Raw genomic sequence first — 16,849 nt, forward strand, 5'->3', positions numbered from 1 at the left:
ACTTTGCTAAAGACTAGTCTCACCTATGGCTTCCATACAAGGGAAAATGCAACCAAATCTGAGTGTTATCCGAAGGTATGTGAAGCACAATGTCACTCAACTTAACAGCGAGAATGAACCATTTTCCTTCGTAGACCTCATGTTTGGCAACTACTTCCTGGAAAAAACATTGGAGTGTTATCTTACAGGGCCAACACCAACCTCATCAGACAAGTAGTTGGGACTCCTTCCTCACCCAATTGATGATAATGAAACTTGTACAACTTTTTTCTTAATAGTAGTAGTAGTAGCAACAATAGTAGTAGCATCAGTACCAGCACACCAAATGGTCCATGTGCAGAGAAGTTGTGGACCATGAGTCTTGATAAATCAGGAACACATGATGATTCAAGGATCAATTGCATCGCAGTCATCCAAGGGAATGAACTATACACTATTTCATGTTGTTTGAAGTTTAGAGTCACAAACAATGATGCTGAATCACTCATGCTGAACACACAAAAGAACAACACTATGAAAAAGCATAGAAACTTGGGGATCCACCATGATCCAAAGATGGCTAATCTCAATACAAGTTACACACTATAGCAACAACCAATTGTTGATCGCTTGATCGAATAGTACCAAGATGAGCCTACAAAAGTAGATGATGACCTGCGTACCCACTACATGCAAACAATCCAACATGAGATTCCAGGAAAGGAGAAGACAAGACATTACCGCAAAGAATAGGTAACACATACATGTTGTTTGTATTCCTTTCACCAAATAGATTGATCAACATTTTAAGTGTTTGGATTACTTGTAAAATTCATCATCAGATGTGGTTTTCTGATTTACATCCTCCACATAAGAAATCTAGGAAGATCCTCTTATGTATTGACTTCAAAAATTTGAACCCTTCCCGGAGTAAAAATAATTACCCCGTGCCATCATCTGAGCCCATGTTGCACACAGTACCTGAGATAGTAGTGTTGTCTTCACTTCAAGGTTTCTGAAATGCCACTAGGTTTTGGTAGTCGAGCCCTATGGACCGGCACTGGTCCATGAAAAACATGGCTCACACACCTATCATTTTCAATCACTCGATAGGAGGATTGATAATATTCCTGTCAAATAACCAAGTCCTCAAATAGTAGTTCAATAGGTTGGGCCACACACATGCCTTGTTCATAGTCCACTTTCTTCTTGTTGTTTCATTTGGTTTGTATTGCTTAGTATGTTTGCTTTTGCTTTGTTTTATTTTGATTACTATTTTTGTTCATGTGCATTTTGTTTGTTTGATATATTACTATCTTTGTTTCCAGAAATAAGTGCTGCCAACTACTACGTTCTAGCTTTTGAATAGAGTATGTGGTAGAAATTTGAAGAGACTCATGACATTGCAACACTTGGCTAGTCTTGTGTCCATTTTCTCTGTGCTTGGTTACAACCTTCGGCTAATGAAGTCCTGACAGAAAATATGAACTATCTGTAAGGGAAGATTTGGTGCAACTGTGAACCTATGTCTACACTAGGAAGCCCCATGCCTATACTCAATCGTCTGCTATGTGTGTTGAAGATAATCCAATTAGTAGAAATGAAGAAGGGGAAAAATGGAAAGGAGAAAACCTATGTCAAAGGTCGTACATGCTTCTCTGAATGAAAAACCTCTTCTATTATCAATAAGTTTGGATCCCTCTTCCTCCCCAAAAATAAGTAAGTGCCTATGCAGAGTTATCTTAAAAAAATACAAAGGCGAAAGAAGAGAAATGCTTCCTGTGCAGAGAGGTGAAGCATGCCACTCCACCCGGGTACTGACCAGGCTCGCTGGCAGTGGAAAAATGTGTGTTTTCCTACGTCACTCCATTTGGATACTGTCTAGGTCCACTGGAAGTGGAGAAACATATGAGATGAAAACTTATACTATGAAAAAATTCAACTCGCAAACGAAAATACCCTTCCCGAATTTGAAACATTGAGATCTAAGCTAAACTTTTGATTGTGTTTGACTGAGTTGGCAAAGGGTAAACCATGAATGTCCATGGAGTAAGTGGGGAAGATGAAGTAACCTACACAATGATTCAATAATTTGTGAAAGACCAAGGCCCTATGCTAGCAATGAACCGAAACAGTGAAGCTGGAGTTCTACCAATGTGTCGCCAAGTGTTGTAGTGGCTACAACCACCCTCCGAAATGTTGGCATGCACCAATTTCAGAGCCTCCCTTGGAGATTTTCACTTAATGGCTACACATACTCGAGTTCACACCGTGAGCTCGTGTGAGTATTTACATTCACCTTGCTTGATTATTGCACTCAAGTCTCTACATACTGATGTCTAAGTCATGCTTGTGACCATGTTCTGGTTATGCTCAAAGAATTTGCTTCATATGTGTCTGTTGTTTTCACCATGAAGGAATCTATCACACTCATACACAAATTCATATTCACTATCGTGCAAGCGTCATCTTGATCATGAATGATCAATCATGAGTGATGTGCTTGTCGCTTGCACCATCAGTCAGTCTTGTTGAACATGTGTTTCCCAATGGTTTGGTCGTTTCATCGTCAAGTCATGCAAGTGTGTGTCTGTATGATCACTTATGCATATTTTGACTATTCACACATGCCATTTTTGTTGAAGTTATTTTGACCAGAATCCTCAGTGATAGCCAGACCATCACCCTGCTTTCAACTTGATCGACTGTCAACCAGAACAACGTAGAAGCACCAAGATTGTTCTTTCAAGTTGTGCTGCCCACAGGAAATTCAATCAGTACTCATCTTGGCCACCCGAATAGTCAACCAGTTTTTCATCTCAAAAATTACGCAGTTCTCATGAGAATGCCTCCCATTGCCCATCAGTCAGCTCAGCTCAAAAATTGCACAGATATGATCAGTAAGCCGACCTCCCAACCTTAATGCAATTTTCCCATCCAGTAGCAGACCGCCTTTTCCTTCCAGGAATTGTGTAGTTTCTCTTTCTAGTGACTGAGTAGCCAACTGGAAACTCCCTCTAGGAATTTCACAAATCTGGCTACCAATGACCTGAGCAGCCAACTGGCATTTTCCTCTAGGAATTGTGTAAGCTTGGCTACCAATGACCTCAACAGGAAACTGGCAGTGCCCTCTAGCAATTATGAAAGTATGGCTACTAGTGATTGAGCAGCCAACTGGCAGCTCCCTTTGGGAATTACATAGATCTAGCTTCTAGTAACCACAACAGCCAACAGGTAGTTCCCTCTAGGAATTGCGCAGTTCTGGCTGCCAGTCTCCAAAGCAGTTTGTCAAAAAAAAATTGGAATCCCTGCCCGTTGACCCCTTGTGCAGCTCAACCTGTTCCTCTTGAAAATTGCACAAATTTAGTTGTCCAACCCCTCATGACTATTCATTCTGGAAAATGTGTAGAGCATGCCTACCCTGCCTTCCTGTAGCCCAGACTGTCCCTCCTAAAATATGCACAATTTTTCCTCCCAGCCGAGCTAGACCTTGCAGTCAGTCACTATCAACATAGATCGCCTATCTCCATCTCTTAGTGACTCTTGTGCATTTTTCATCAGCAATAGCCTAGAGACATCATCCCACATCACAACCCTGCTGCCTCTCCCAGTCACTTGCATTCGAATGATCATGTTTCATGGTAGACTAGGAGATTTTGGATTTTTTGTCGTCTCATCATGAGTGGCTACAGGTATTGGTACACCAACAAACACGTCAAGGCAATGAACATGATGAATGAAAGGATCACATGCAAATCGACAGGTTCACAATTAGATGAATGAGTGAAGGATGCAAAGTAGATGAACACAACAAACATGCACCTTTGTGATCAAGTGAGCCTGTCAAGCCTTCCAGCATGAAAGCAAGGAACAACATGCTAAAGTTTCATCAAGCGAACCAATGACCATCGAAGACTCTGTGCACTTTGCCATGCGAAGGTGAAGCTATGGTACACCATGAAGACATCCATCACTCAGCAGCACTCTAGCTCGACATGCACTCCAGCAGCAGCATGAATGTACCAACAATGTCATGTCATGTCATGTCAAGACAAGTCATGAATCATGTTGCCCACATCTGTACTATGGTTTTATTGTCAATCAATGTGATGTAGCATGGAAGTCTAAGAGACCCACTTGTTGAACATAGAGTCATGAAAGTTGGAAAGTCATGGAAGTTGAACGGTCATGAGGGTAGTCGAACAGCCACAAGGGTTAGTTTCACGCTTCGCTATAAATACCCGCCTCATTTGTACATGAAAGGACTTTTTACCTCAACTCCTCCCACATAGCCAAGAGAGTCTGTAATCTTTTCTTTGAGGAGTAAGCAGTGGCTCTAATGCACCGCTAATGGGGTTAGTGATGTATAGTGTAACTATGTGTCTTGGAACTTTTTCTTAATTCAGAAGCCTGTCAACAGGTCAACACATTTTCACACATGTATTGTATTTGTTGTAAGACTGATATTTAACACCTGTAATGCATTTTGCTTTAACCATGTCTTCTATGTCTGAACTAATTCATTTGTTTTAACACATAATCTATTAATTGAAATGTGTTGTATATGCTGCTAATGTTGTCCCATCCCTGTTGACTTCTCTGTCAGACATCAGAAAGATTTGTTTTAATGCATAATCTATTAATTGAAATGTGTTGTATATGCTACTAATGTTGTCCCATCCATGTTGACTTCTCTGTCGGACATCAGAAAGACCTTTCGCATGAACCTTGTTGTAACAATTGTTTCACTCGCTTTAGACTGATCGATGAGTGCTTTACGTGTTATCTTACCTTGTATGTTGTGATTGCCACAATCGAGTAGATTGCTCTGCCGGAAGCTATGTATGTCCTTTGTGTTGTATGTTTGTAGCTGAGTTGGTACTGATCCCTTTCAACCTTGAACTCACCTTCACCTTTTCCCCCTCACAGTGAAAGAACCATTGACACAAGTACACTTACACTCACAAGGCATGCATACCTCACTTCTTGAAGACAAAGAAAACCACTCTCCTATGCTAACAAGCAAGAGTTGAGGCAAATCCTTAAGACAATGGCAACCGGGCCATCACATTGGATGGGACTCCCACACCGAACGGTGTGAGGTCTAGTTGTGAGTTCATACCGGGGTGATCCCTTGAATGTTGACGGGTCCAACACCATCAACATGTCCCTAGTTGAGTAGACTTTGACTTTCCACCAAGTCCAAAGAGAGTTGTGGTGGAAGCAAATTTTAGGCTTTCGAATAAGGTATCTGTGATATGACAATCATCCCCTAGCTCATCATTCTGGATTGAACCTAATAACATTTCCTCCATGGTAGTTGTATCCCATAAGTAATCATCCATACCAAACTTCATTTGATTGCCTCCATTGCCAACTTATGATGAAGAACTACAATTGTTGTAGTCATTCCTAATTGGGGAATCTAGATGTAGTGGGAAGTGAATAGGTGGTTGATTCAACCATTCTTTGTATGCTTCCTCTCCGAGTCTTGCTCTTAAATAAACATTCTCTTGATTTAGCATTGTAATGGGGTGGACTAGAAGATGGTAAGTGGGTCACTCATCATTATTAAAATCCTAATTTCAAAAAATATTGAACATCATTTGTACAATATTAATGATATTATTAGGAACATCAATGCAATTGGTTTGTCTAAATTTTAGTATAGTAAACAATAATTACCATCATTGATCTAATATTGCGGCTAGAAGATGCCATGTTCTAATTGGCAGGGTGAAGAGGTTGTCAATTTTCGTCCACCAACTTCTTGTGATATGCTACCCCTAATAAGAGCTTCCATTTTGAAAATAACATGGGGTAATATTTTCCACATCTGAATTCAATACTAAATCTAGATCCTACAAATAATTTGCATACGTTTTCATTCAAATTGACTTGGATTAAAAAAGAAAACAATCAGATAATCGAAATATAAATAAAATCTAAACTTACACGAGATGGAAAGTGAGAAATTCACAAAGGACTTTGATCAACAATATGGAATGAGCTCGAATTTCAAGAATTGGTCATTTGATATTATTGAGAGTTTATCCTTGTATTTGAGAAAAATCATAAATAAGATTTTGTGTGAATATCTAAAATTAATCTCGTGAAACATATAACCACAATATGAAATTTAATATATTTTTAAAACCATATTTCAAGAATAGGGTGACTTTAAGCAGAAAATGTATACTATGAACTACTATAATTCATGTGGATGCATCCTAAAGGATAATTTGAGATTAATATGCCACTTTATGTAAAAAAATAATTCAAATACATTGTAATGCCCTTAGGTGTGCTAATTAGAATAAACCATATTACTCCGTTTAAATTATAAGAGTGCCACTGCATTTAAATAATTCCTGTACTAGTTTCAAGAATTCTGAGTAAATAAAAAACAAGTTATCATACCAGTGTTATTTTACATAAAAACACATTGGTAGGTTTAAATAAAAAATAGCATCGATACACAACTATTTACCGCATTTAGAAAATAAAAACAAATTCAACCATCTTAGTTCTCCTCTAAATATAGACTGTATCATTGCATTAGAAAAAGTAATTGGACTGTTTTGGGATTTTAAAAACGAAAAAAATCTGAATCAGGTTGATGTGTTGGAAAAATATTGTGCCTAGGAAATGTCGATGCACTTTTTATATAAATGCATTGGTGCGTGGTTGACTATCGAATGCATCAATGTGTGGAGAAATTGAATTAAAAAAAAAAATTGTTTACTTTTTTAAAATTAAAAAATGAGCGATGGTTGGTTTTTCAAAATATAATTTCATAATGTTTTTTAAATTATGAAAAGTTATTCACCATTTCATTATTTTACTGAAAATTTCAAGCAAGTGATTTGTAAGAGAAATATACTAGGAGTATTGTGCAACAACAATAGAATACATTGGAGAAGCAAAACTATTTAGAAGATCAGAAACTAAAAGGTATGGTGATTTACTCAAAAACCTACATAGTATAAAAAAATTTACAATTTCTGTTAGGGTTTAATTAAAAGAGAGGTCATTTGCAAGAGAATAGTAGATCAAAGTTGCAAAATATTTTGTCTTCGTCAAAAGATCAGAAGTTGGAAGGTATGTTGATTCACACAAAACCTTGGATAACAAGAATCTTAAATTCTATTGTAAAAATGTTTTGCAATTTCTGTTAGATTTATTCACAATTCAGGAAAGAAATTAAATAAATAAAATAAAACAAAAAAAAAATTAAAGAAAATTTAAAAATTAAAAACCTTCTATAAAAAAAAATTTATTATAGATTTTACTAGTTAAAATTTTTACGATCATTGTTCCTATTTGATTTTTATTAGAATTCAGAAAAAAAAAAAAATAGAAAAAATCAATGCTTACCCTAAACCCTTGCTTCTTCCAGCAAAATTTCACATTAGGGTTTAACTTTCTCTACCACTTCACAATTAGGGTTTTTCAATTTAGGAATCTTAGATTTAATTTGTTTGTGTACATAATATATATAGGGAATTTGACATACAAAGGAGGGGGATCACTTATTCAATTATATCCAAACCTTGTTGGCCCTCTCCGTTTTCTTTAAATGGATATATGTATCACACTGTCCCATTTGTAATATAACTCATCGTTTCTACCTCTTTAATACAATGCACCAACAAATTATAACACTTCTTATTTTGTCTATTTTATTCATCGTTGCTCCCACCTTAATGTAAAGCACCGACACACTTATTCCTAATAGCATCGTTAAGTCATTGTGGTGCATTGTGCCTTACAAATTGCATCGTGATCCCTCTGTGAGTTTCAAAAAATGAGTATATGTTTCATGTTGCACCCTATGTAATACAATACACATGGACCACTTTAGTAACACAATGCACTGATGTATTGTAACACTTTGGATATTTTTTGGTATATTCATCGCTTTTGTCGGTGTAACATAAATCACTAATGTGCTTGTTCCTAATAGTACTATTAGATCTTTCCGTTGTGTTTATCCTTACAAGTTGCACCATCATCTCTCTCCTTTTTTTTTTAATTGACTATAGGTTCCACGATGCACACTTTTTAATGTAACGCACTGGGGATTCCAAAGTAATAAAACACACTGTTATATTATAACACTTTTGATTATGTCCACATTGTTCGTTATTAGTTCTGGCATAATATAACACACTAGTGTGGTTGTTCCTAATAGAACCATTAAATCAATGCGGTGCCTTTAGGCTTACAAATTACACCATCCTAATTTAAAATTATTTAAAAAAGAAATTATTCCATAACAGTGATGAACAATCAAATTTCAATTGCATTAATAATATTAGAAATGCACCAATTAATCTATTCAAATAAATACACCAGTTACCAAGGCTTTTTTGGGTAAAAAATATTTGATTTATGTGTAGAATATAACTAATGGCTTCTGTATTGAATGGTACAGGTTTTATATTGATAAAAAATGTCTTAGAAGGTCTAAAGTAACAAAAATATTGATCAACATAATGACAGTACATCAAAAAAATCAAAGAAGGAATGTTCTTTGTAAATTATTTACAAAATTAATATGTTTGAAGAAGGCTCCAACCCTATCTTTCCAAGGCACCAACCTTGTCTCTATGAGGTTCCAACCTCTAGGGTTTCTACCCTCAACTTCAATTCATCATCTGCAACATTGAGAATGGGACTCAGGGCCTTTCATTAAATAATAAGGAGATATTAAGACAGGAATGCTCCCTAGTTATGTTGAAATCTAAGCGGCCAAGGAGTAATTTAAATAAAGAGGGTCAGGAGGCTCTTAGATCTCTTCGTAATAATGATAAGATAGTTGTGCTTAAGGCGGATAAAGGAGGAGCCACTGTTGTGTTAAATAAGGAAGATTACATTCATAAGATGAATGAGCATTTAAATTGTGGGAGCTATAGAAGAATCAACTCCAACCCTATTCCCAAGGTAATAAAACAAGTCAAGAAAGCCATCATGGAAACTAACCTTGAAGATAAAATAAAAAATAAGTTGATCCCATCCTGTGAAGTTATACCTCGAATCTATGGATTACCAAAAATTCATAAGGAAGGGGTCCCTCTTAGACCTATAGTTAACACCATTGGTTCCCCGACCTATGAATTAGCTAAGAATGTAGCTAAGATCCTAAAACCTCTAGTTGGTAACACAGATTGTTTTATAAAAGACTCAAATGATTTTGTAAATCTTATTAAGAATTAAAGGGTGGATAAGGATGATATTCAAGTAAGTTTTGACGTGGTTTCTTTGTTTACAAAGATTCCTCTAGATGAAGCTGTTCATGTTATAAAGATAGCCACCGATCCTGAAACAACAAAACTTGCAGAAATTTGTTTACGGACCACTTTTTTCAGCTTTATAGACCATTATTATGAACAAATATTGGGAGTCGCCATGGGTTCTTCGCTCTCACCTATTGTCGCCAACTTATAAATGGAGTACTTTGAAAGAAAATCCCTTGACTCATACCCTTTGAAACTAGCTTGTTGGAAAAGATTTGTTGATGACACAGACTCAAAATGGACTCATGGAAAGGCTAAACTGGAGAATTTTTTCAATCATCTTAACTCTATATCTCCCGAAATCCAGTTTACTATCAAGTTTGAAGAGAATGGTCAAATCCACTTTCTAGATGTTCTCATCAGTAGAAAAGAGGATGGATCTTTGGGACACCAGGTCTATAGGAAGAAAACACATACTGATAGCTCTCTTCATGCTGACTCATACCATCATCCATCCCAAAAATCTGGCGTCTTAAACACTCTAGCTGTTAGGGCTATTAGGATTTCTGACCCTGATCACCTAAATGAGGAGATTGAACATTTAACCTCGGTCTTCAAAAACCTAGGATACAAAGAGTTTAGTATTAAAAAAGCTATAAGAAGAGCTCAAGATAAGATCCTCTCTAAGAGTCCTCCTGAAAACAAGAAAGAAAAAGAAAATTGTGGGAAAGTATACCTTCCATTCATCCAAGGGATTACAGATAAGATTGCAAAAATTTTAAGAAAGAATAACAAAAACACTCAATTTACAACAAGTGGAACAATAAGGAAAATGATGAGGTCAGTCAAGGATAACATTGATCATCAAGAGCTCAAGGGTGTGTACAAGATTGATTGCTCTTGTGGCAAGAGTTATATTTGGGAAACAGGTTGGTCTCTAAGAATAAGACTTAGAGAGCACGAAGCCGATATAAATAATGGGAGATCCCATACATCAGCCCTTGTGGAACACTCATCCAAAACCAAACATCATGTGTGTCTAGAAGATGCTAAAATAATTGCTAGAGAGAATAATTATCAAAAAAGGAAAATCAGAGAGGCCATGAAAATTATGAAATTTCCTCAAAACCTCAACAAGGACAATGGGAGTGAGATTAGTGGAAATTGGCTTCCCTTGATTAGACAAATAAATCCCTTGAAACCTTTAGAAGCGTAGTATCATAGGTTTTTGAAATTAATAAGATTAATGAAATTAATAAATTAATAAATTAAATTAAATTAAACTAAACTAATTAAATTACATTAATCAACTAAAATAGTTAAATTAAATTAAACTAATAAATTAATCAATTTAATTAAAAAAAAAAAAAAGCAGAAAAAGAAAAGAAGAAGAAGAAGAAGAATGATAATAATAAAATAAAATTTGTTTTAATTAATTAAGTTAATTTAATTTAATTAATAAATTAATTAAATTAATTTTAAATGAAAATTTAAATAAAAACTAAAATTTAAATAAAAATTAACATTTGATATAAAAAATAAAAATAAATTAAAAAAACTTATTTATCAATTAAACAATTAGGGTTAAATAAAATTAACAAGGAAAAATTTGGAAAACGATAATAATGAAATAAAACAAAATTATGAATTAAATTAATTAATCAAATAAAATAAAAATAATAATAAAAACAATAGATAGAATTATAATTAATTAATTGATTAATTAAAATAATTTATGAATTAATTATATTAATTAAAAGATATTTTTTAGATTCTTAGGTTAAATAAAATAAAAATAAGAAAATTAATAGAAAGGACAATAAAACTAACCTATAATCAAGGGAATAAAAAGGATTAATAATCTACATATTAAAATCAATTAAGTAAAACAATTAAAATAAAAATAAAAATAAAAATTAATTAATTAAACTAAAATTATTATAATATTCATATGTATATATGAGGGTCGGCTTCTTTATAAAATTTATCAAGATTTAGGTTTATTTATACTCTAGTTGCAAGATTCTTCTCTCAAAGAACTATCAATCATATTCTAAAAATTAGTCCTGATGATGGACCCCCTTTGGGGTTTGAAACGTTGACAGAATGAACATGATACAGTGGATAATCCGGATCATGCTACTCCAAGAAACAACCACAGAAGCTTAAAATCTAAAAAAAATTAATGATTCTTAATCACTCCCAATATCCTCTTCAATGAGCCTTGTCAATCCTAAGCAATGCCTCCTCCAAATAACTTCATCAATGAAAACCATGTCTTCTTAGAAGGTTTCACCATTTCTCTTTATGGTACCCAACAATATCTCCACGGTCACTCCATGATGGCTTCAATCAAGGTCTCTGATAATATCTCCAAGAACTTCAAGATGTCTTCAATAGGCATCCCAAGTTTTGCACCATCTCCTAGCCTCTTCAAGGGATTATTCAACAAATCTCCAAGGAAGTATTCACAATTCCCCAACAACAAGATATTTCTAAAAGCTTCTACTATAATTTGATTTTATTCAAAATAACCTGTCTGATCCTTCTTCCAAGATGACTGAGTTGGGTTAAATCGAAAGGATGTTTTTCTAAGCCCACCACTCCTGTCATTGTTAATCCGAGTCTCTCAAACTATTTACTGGTGTGGGATCTACACAAGTCTGAGCTGCCAACAAACAAAGGTGATTGCCCTTATGTAATCATGAATCCGATGTGTAGTCTGTAACCCCAAGCCTTTAAGCTATTTCCCTTCCACAAATAGTATGAATATTATTACTTCACCCCTTTAACCACTAAGTCTCCTTCGGTAGTCTTAAGAGATTAGAATACTTCACACTTTTATATTAAGATCTAGGTTCCACAAGGACTGTACTACCCATGAATTCACGCTCCATCAAAACTGCAATGTCCCACAGATTTGGGCTTCACTGAAATTGAAATGATCCACGATCCGAGCGACAGGTCTTCTATAGATCATATTTCAGAGCTCTAGAACTGATATTCCCAAATAATTTAATTCTTGAATTCCTTCTCGATGTTCCTCATTCACAAGTTGTGAACTATAATGTGTCTCTGTAATAGATCTTCACTGAATTGATCCTTGAAATCAATTATTTTGCTTGTATTTATATGAGTTTCACTAATAAGCAAAAAGACACGTTTATTAGAGGAGAGGCCGACTTGTGCATGAGATGGAACATTAAAATTATATTGGAAGTGGTATTTGTTAATAATCAATGAAATATAAAATAGTTTCATTATTTATGGAAACTATATTATAATACCAACGTAGGAGGGGCTATAGCTTTTAAACAATGCAAAACCATATTACAATGGATGTCGGGAGGTCCCACACACCACATCATCACCGTACTCCCGCACATTGCAACCAACTAGATACCAAAGATTTCTAAAGTTTTCGTAAGCTAAAGTTTCAATGTCAACAATGCCAATATTCGTATAACACATATTTCTCCTACTTTCTCAGACCTCCAATGTAGTGGATGTGATATTACATTAAATGTGTTGTGATAGAGAAATTGGGTCTGCAACAATATCACAATCATAGTTTTTAACATGACATGTATACAAAGCTTGTGATAGGAAAGTTTGAATGCATGGATGCGATAATACCAATTAAAAACATTATAATAAGGCCAGTCGGGTATGCAAAGCATATCGTAATTGGGGATTTTCTCTCATTGGAGGATCTTATAGGAGGTCCCATTCCAAAATCTTCGATAAGGGGGGATCTAATTTAGTAGTTAAATCATTATTAAAACAAGTTGGGTTTGCATATTGGAGATTAGAGGTCCATGTTGCATTTCAGAGATCGAAGTCGAAGGTTTGAGTGGTCACACACAATTAAAATGACAATATTATTTCTCCAATTTGGTTCTAGATATTTTGGCAATGTGTTTCTCTTTTCTCCTCTGATATTATTGTTTCTAACCTTTGGCTCTTTCTCTTAGGCATATTCGATATTCCATTTGGATCCACTCCTCCTTGGCTTGTCACTCATGTTCTTCACTTCTGATGGCTTCTCTTTGAACTCCTTCTCTTGGATATGCTCATGTTTGTCTTGTCTCTCCTATTCTTAACTTCCAGTGGCTTTCCTTTGTCTCTCGATGGCATTCAATGGAATTATGATTCCTTCCGATGGCTTCCACTAGCTTTTCAATGGCTCTAATGGCCTTCGATGGCTTTCCTCATCTTTCTCCTTGGGACTTTTCCTTCGGTCCAATGCTTCTAGTCCATCTGTATATATATTCAATGCTTATGATATATTCAATCCATATGGTCCTTCATATCATCATATGATCTCCAACTATGTCATCATATGTCATCAAGTACTTCATCAAGGATATCATAATATACATGAGGTTATGGCATTTTCATTAGAACTTTGATCACTATAATCAATGGCCAACATCACCAATCACAATAATTTATAATCACAAATAATGCCATATTAACATCAATGAAAAACTTGACTAACAGTCTCCCCCTTTATCATTGATGGCAATATTCTTTCCCTTCGAATATTCTCTTGCCCTTTCACATCAATGGAAAATAGGGTTCCCAAGTAATCCCCCTATCAAGCTGCTTCTTGTCATGTTCCTCCCCTTGTCATGGTGTTATTTCTTATCATGTTTCTTCTTCCATTGTTGCTTAGATAGTAGCTTGTACAACTCCCCCTAAACATGTGCTCACTTTTTTGTCATCATCACACTGCTCAGTCACCTATGTCATTCTATTCTATAGTTCTCGAATGGTGTTACACTGATATGCATTTATTTTACTTCATATGTAAAGTATTATGATATTTGTTTCTATATTATTCTTATGCAATTGTTGTCTACTTCCACAAATATCATTTCTAGATTTTACTTATGTTTAGAATATTTTCAGATCAATTTTAGTTTTTTGTCTTTACCAAGCATCTATCAGTCTGATTTAAGTAGCCCGTAATTTTCCAATGTTAGTGTTTGTATCGAGTTCAATTTTAGATTACTAATCAACTACCTCTACCTGCATAAACTCCTCTAGCCTTTTGTTTTCTTCAGAAACAATAAATTATTGTAAGTGGAATGTATCTTCAATCAATGGATGATTTTCTTCAGTGCAGTTACTTCTAGGAGATTATATACTTGGAGATATGCCTCATAGCATAATTGTCATGACTCATAGGGCTCTTCACAAATTTCTTTTGCAAGAATCACAAGCTCCCCCTACCTCTATGGATGTTCTCTTCTTAGCAAAATCTCATCATCAAAATCTACCAAAGATGTATTCATCAGATCAATGACATGTGTTGTTGGTTGGAGTGTTCTAGAGGATTTCCGATCTAATTTGCTTCTTTCTCCAGACTTTTGTGACTTTATTTTTTGGCTTATTAGATAAGATTTGAGCTTGTTTAGGAACCCCAGAAAAGTTATAGTCACAAGCCACATGTCCAATGTTATGACATTCGAAGAACTCATCATGGAAAATTTTAGGGGCTAATATTTGTAGCTAGACTGATTTTCCATGATTTAAAAAAGGAAAAGATTCACCAATTTCCTTTTTTTATAAACAATATTCTCCCGAATTTTAAAATATAAAATTATTTTACTAAAAAAAATCTCCAACATTATATAGAGAGTATATATAAAATCATTATAACTCTCAATAATTTTACAAATATACCAATAAACATTTTATAGTTCACATATTAGGAACTAGTGAGATTCACAAATGTCTTAAGAATTCAACACAATGTTTCATCCTTAAAGTTTTCCTTGGAACTTAGTCTTAAACATGAAATAGAGAGCTCTTTGTAAATCTTGTTCTGGATAACTAATGGGGATCTTCACAGGCTCTGCAGCATTTAGCCATGTGTCCAAAATTTGAGTATGAATAACAATAACAATGAAATAAATTTTGGTACCTAGGAAATGGTGATTTCCTTGATGCACTTTACAAAGCATTATGCCTCAAAATATTTTGATGATATCCATTTCCTCTTGCATCCATAACACTTTCTGCACAATTTTGTCTCGAGGCACTTTTAAACTTATTATGTCTTGGAAGCCTTTGATAAGATTTATTGCCTCTTGCAGTTTTAACACTATGTTGACATCTTCTTGGAGTAGGGTTTCTTCCAATGCCATCTTGACTCCTCTATTTTCCTTTGCTGGAACTGAGGACATCAATGTTTCTTCCAAGTTTCGCCACATCTCTCTTGTTTGAAGCAATAAGAGTTGCTTCACTTCTGCTTGAGGATTCACCTGTATAGGCAATACCTGTTTTAGAAAATGGAGATTTTTTATGGCTGAGCATGTTATCTAGGGCTTGAGAAATTTTAATGCTTTTGTTCATAAATTCAACTTCTTTTCTTAGTGAAACAATCTCTCCTTCCAATTTTCCACAGTCATCATTTTTCTTAGCTAGTTGTTTCTCAATTTATTCCTTGGCTCGTGCTTTTTCATTAGCTTCTACTTTAAGGGAGATGATTTCTAATTTCATCCTGAATATTTCATCATTCTCCTTTGCTATACTTATATGCATTTCTTCCTTCATCCTTGTTGTTTCACATCCTTCATTGTTGAGAAAGTTGATATCTGATTTTAGTTTGAAGATCTATTCATCATTTTCTTCTAGTCGGAATACCATGGTGTTTTTTTTCTTTTCTACATCATAATCATGTCCCTCTATGAGTGCCAAATATTCCATCACCTTCTCACTCCCTTGGGATGTTTATTTTTTTCTTCTGGTTTGAGATCTAAGTGAGGCAACCTCTTCCTTCCATTGACCAATTTTTGCTTCAAGTTTGTTCAAGGTCTTGTGTCTTTGTTCAAGGTGGCTTGACAAATATTCGTCCCTTTTATCTACCTTATCCAATTTATTTGTCATGGATATGACTTATTCATGAAGCTTTCTCTTATTTTGATGAAATTCCTCCGTAAGCATGGTGAGCTCCTCATCTCTTTCCTGCACTTGAAGCTTGAATATGTTAAGTTCCTTCCTTGTCTTGTCAAGGTCATGGTCAACATCTTGTGATTGCTTCTTGATATCCTTATTCTCCTTTTTCAAACTTCTTATGTTTGTTAGGGAAGGTACAAGGTTTGCCATGAGATCTTCTTCAAAGTCCTCTTCACTCTCTTTATCTACTAGGTCTTCCTTGTTCTTGACATCTTTACTCATGTTTTTAGTTTCCTTGTTGGATTCTAGATTTCTTTCTGTCTTTCCATCATCTTCTTTACTGAAACTCATGGTCAATGATCCTTTTGAGTGTAGATGATTAAGATTGTCCCACATCCCTTTTGTTAATGAACATTTCTCCACATTGGTTTTCTATAACATCTAGTAGCGCATTCAAGGTTTCCTTCATTGCTTTTGTATTATATTCCTTGGATTTTCCTTCCATCATGCTTTCAGTAATCACTGATTCCCAAACTACAATTCCTTGGGCCATTAAGAAATTCCTCATTCCCATTTTCCATATATCAAATCTTCCATTGAACAATGGAACATATCTGAAGTTGATTATCTTCAGTTTTCATAGATGAGGAAGAGGCATCATTAGAAGGTTTGGAGGCTTTCTTCCTTGGATTTGACATTTGTGTTCTAAGGATCAACCTTCAAGA

This window comes from Pinus tabuliformis, chromosome 7 (genome assembly GCF_031772625.1).
Source record: "Pinus tabuliformis cultivar Carrire ecotype Pingquan chromosome 7, CPIR1, whole genome shotgun sequence".
In the NCBI taxonomy this organism is placed as follows: Eukaryota; Viridiplantae; Streptophyta; class Pinopsida; order Pinales; family Pinaceae; genus Pinus; species Pinus tabuliformis.